The 4,021-nt window shown below is 57.4% G+C and overlaps 1 non-coding gene across 1 annotated transcript; it reads right to left on the bottom strand.

Moving 5' to 3' along the window:
• Positions 1-1,675: 1,675 nt before the first annotated feature.
• On the bottom strand, positions 1,676-3,490 carry LOC142790704 (small subunit ribosomal RNA). The gene has a single exon (XR_012889717.1). It is a non-coding gene; the product is annotated as a small subunit ribosomal RNA (ribosomal RNA).
• Positions 3,491-4,021: the final 531 nt, after the last annotated feature.

Genomic DNA, 4,021 nt, shown 5'->3' on the forward strand with positions numbered 1-4,021 from the left:
TTCTGGCACTCGGCCAAACAGTGGCCAAGAAGGGCGCTTTTCAGCGCACGCTTGGACTCCAAAACTCTGCCGCGCCTTTTTCGGCTGCCGCAAATCGAGCAAACGGTGTGTTTCGGACGGCGTTTCGCTTTCGCTACTTGCGAGTGCTTTCGTGGTCCACCCCTCTATAAATACTCGGGAGGCGTCGAAGCCGGTTCTCCAAGCCGGACCCGTAGGTATCGTTGTGTGCTCGCTCTCATTGGCCCGCCTAACCAGAAAATGCCTGCGGTACACCCATTTGGATAAGAGTGCACGCAGATGCGGGCCTCGACGGCTACACATTTCCTCGGGCAGCCGCCTCCCGGCCTCCGTGGAGCGCGGGATGCACGGTCCCATCGACAAGCCTCTCCCGTTTTTACCGTGGCGTCGCGGTTCACCACGGCAGGCGGGTCGGTCTCCTCCGCATAAAAAGGGGGACCCCCGCTTTTTGTTCCACGAAATCGCACAAGCTTTTTTCGCATCCACGGTTTGCCACCGCACACCAAAATGCCGATCCGGCTGCCTACTTTAGCCAACAGGTGGAGCCAGGCGCGCCGTACTTGCGCGGCACTTCCCACGTCCACCGAAGTCGGTGCCAAGGACCACTTTCGGCGCCGGAGCCGCGTACGAGCCTACTCGAGGCGGAAGAACGAAGCCAGCAAGGGCCTGGCCGCAAGTGCGTTCAATTGTCGGGACGTCCAAGTCCCTCGTTCTTCCGTGCTTCCTCTTTCGGCAAGTCGTTGCGGCACCTTCCCAAAGCGCGCAGACCCGCTAATCGCGACGAGCGCGACGTGGCCGTGCCGCCTTTCCCTCGGCAGCAAGCAAAACGCCTGGCAACGTCGACGCTCCCCTAACCGCGATCTCGCACCGTGTTTCGTGTGGCGAATTCAAAAGCCGGCCGGCGCTGCTGCAACCATTACGGTCGGTACGCATACGCCGCGGAGGGCGGGACGGTCATCGGAGCGTGCGGTTCCTCCATCGAGTACTGCGCACCTCGGCCGTCGCATCGCCGTGCCATGACCGGCCGCGCGTCAACGCGAACCGGTGCCAGCGAGATCCCTCGCCTGCAAGAACCGACCGGCAGCCTCCGTCACCCGAGGACGCGGAGGCGCTTGCCGCGGACGGCGGGACGGTATGCACTGGTGCACAGCGGACCCGTCACATCGCCAGTTCCTTGACCGACCGCCGACGCTTGTGCCGTTCCTCTCGTACTTGGCAGTCGCCGCGCGATTGTCGGGTCTCGTTCTTGCACGCTCGAACGGTCGGGAGGGCACTCGGCTGGCGTTTCGGGAACGCGCAGCCTCGCCTTCTACCGACGTAACCACGACTCGCCGTTCGCGCTCCGCCGCTCCTGTTTACAGTACTAGGCGGTCCCGCAGCGGTCGGGTCGCGCATTTCGAGCGCTTCGAGCCACGGTGCAGTGGCGGGTCGAAAGCCGACCTATGAGTGCGTTGCGCCGTTTGTACCCGCGTCCGCCACCTGGCCGACCGTCCAAGGTCGCGGTGTTGGCGTCCGCTGGGCGCAACAATTTGTCACGGGGTGCCGCTCCACATTCAGGCAGCCCCGTGGGGAAAAGCCGACCCCGCGTCCAAACGGGGTCAGCGGCAGAAAGTGTCGGGCGCAGACGCAGCTGAGGCGCTCACCCTTCACAATCCGTTAATGATCCTTCCGCAGGTTCACCTACGGAAACCTTGTTACGACTTTTACTTCCTCTAAATGATCAAGTTTGGTCATCTTTCCAACAGACCGGCGCAACCGAAAGGCCGCGCCGGACATCGGTCCGAAGACCTCACTAAATCATTCAATCGGTAGTAGCGACGGGCGGTGTGTACAAAGGGCAGGGACGTAATCAACGCGAGCTTATGACTCGCGCTTACTGGGAATTCCTCGTTCAAGGGGAACAATTGCAAGCCCCTATCCCAATCACGAAAGAAGTTCCACGGGTTACCCAGTCTTTTCAGACAGGGATAAAGACACGCTGCTTCCTTCAGTGTAGCGCGCGTGCGGCCCCGGACATCTAAGGGCATCACAGACCTGTTATTGCTCTGTTTCGTGCGGCTAGGAGCCGCTTGTCCCTCTAAGAAGGTTGTAAGGTGCTGGGAACCCCGCACCTATTTAATAGGCTAGAGTCTCGTTCGTTATCGGAATTAACCAGACAAATCGCTCCACCAACTAAGAACGGCCATGCACCACCATCCACCGAATCAAGAAAGAGCTCTCAATCTGTCAATCCTCCCAGTGTCCGGGCCGGGTAAGTTTTCCCGTGTTGAGTCAAATTAAGCCGCAGGCTCCACTCCTGGTGGTGCCCTTCCGTCAATTCCTTTAAGTTTCAGCTTTGCAACCATACTTCCCCCGGAACCCAAATACTTTGGTTTCCCGGAAGCTGCCCGCCGAGTCATTTGAGTAACTCAGGCGGATCGCTGGTTGGCATCGTTTATGGTCAGAACTAGGGCGGTATCTGATCGCCTTCGAACCTCTGACTTTCGTTCTTGATCAATGAAAACATTCTTGGCAAATGCTTTCGCAGTAGTTCGTCTTGCGACGGTCCAAGAATTTCACCTCTAGCGCCGCAATACGAATGCCCCCGTCCGTCCCTCTTAATCATTACCTCGTATTCCAAAAACCAACAGAACAGAAACGAGGTCTTGTTCTATTATTCCATGCAAGTTTATTCAGGCGACTCGCCTGCGTTGAGCACTCTAATTTTTTCAAAGTAAAAGCACCGGCCATCTCGAGGCACACAATGAAGTGCACCAAGAAAGAACCGGCATGATGTTCAGTCCGAGCCGTCGCATCGGGTAGATGCACTACTCGTCTGGAACTGAGATCCAACTACGAGCTTTTTAACCGCAGCAGCTTTAGTATACGCTATTGGAGCTGGAATTACCGCGGCTGCTGGCACCAGACTTGCCCTCCAATTGATCCTCGTTAAAGGATTTAGAGTGTACTCATTTCAATTACGGGGCCTCAAAAGAGTCCCGTATTGTTATTTTTCGTCACTACCTCCCCGTGCCGGGAGTGGGTAATTTGCGCGCCTGCTGCCTTCCTTGGATGTGGTAGCCGTTTCTCAGGCTCCCTCTCCGGAATCGAACCCTGATTCTCCGTTACCCGTAACAACCATGGTAAGCAAGTAACCTACCATCGAAAGTTGATAAGGCAGACACTTGAAAGAAACGTCGCCGGCTCGTGGCCATGCGATCAGCACAAAGTTATCCAGAGTCACCACACAATACGGGCCGAAACCCGATCGATCTTGGTCTAATAAAAGCACCCGTTACCCAAAGGGCTCCAGGCTCACTGCATGTATTAGCTCTAGAATTGCCACAGTTATCCAAGTAGGAAGAAACGATCTAAGGAACCATAACTGATTTAATGAGCCATTCGCGGTTTCGCCTTATTTCGGCATGTACTTAGACATGCATGGCTTAATCTTTGAGACAAGCATATGATTACTGGCAGGATCAACCAGGTAATCGTTCGACTGCGCGTCCGTCCTCGCCTTCGGCGGGCCGGACGCAGTCTGTGTGCGGCGGAGGCCACCTTCAGGCGCCCCAACACGCTTATTTTGCACTCCGAGATGACGGCGTTCGAGCTCGCTACGGCACAACCTTCCCGAAAGACGAGTGGGAGCCGTGCGGCAAGAAGCACGTTCATGCTCGCTCTTTTTCGTTGCATCGACTCGGTCGCGCCGTGCGGGTTGCCCAAGCCCGCTGCACTGTCGGTGGACCGGCCGGAACTAGCAACGGAGCCGAGACTGCAAAGCCGCCAGACGACGGGTCACGCCCGCGTCTTCGGCGCTTTCGCATCTGAATCGCCCGAGGACGACACGGAACACACCTCGATATCGTGGTAAAACGGCACCGTCCGACAACCAGCCCCTAACGCATCAAGCGGATGAGGCTGCAGACGACTGCCGTGGATTCCCCTGGAGCAGACCCGAGGACACGCTTGACGAGGCCGAAGCCCGCCGCATATCAGACACCCGGTCGCTTTCGCGTACGCC

The sequence above is a fragment of the Rhipicephalus microplus genome, unplaced genomic scaffold (genome assembly GCF_043290135.1).
Source record: "Rhipicephalus microplus isolate Deutch F79 unplaced genomic scaffold, USDA_Rmic scaffold_117, whole genome shotgun sequence".
In the NCBI taxonomy this organism is placed as follows: domain Eukaryota; kingdom Metazoa; phylum Arthropoda; class Arachnida; order Ixodida; family Ixodidae; genus Rhipicephalus; species Rhipicephalus microplus.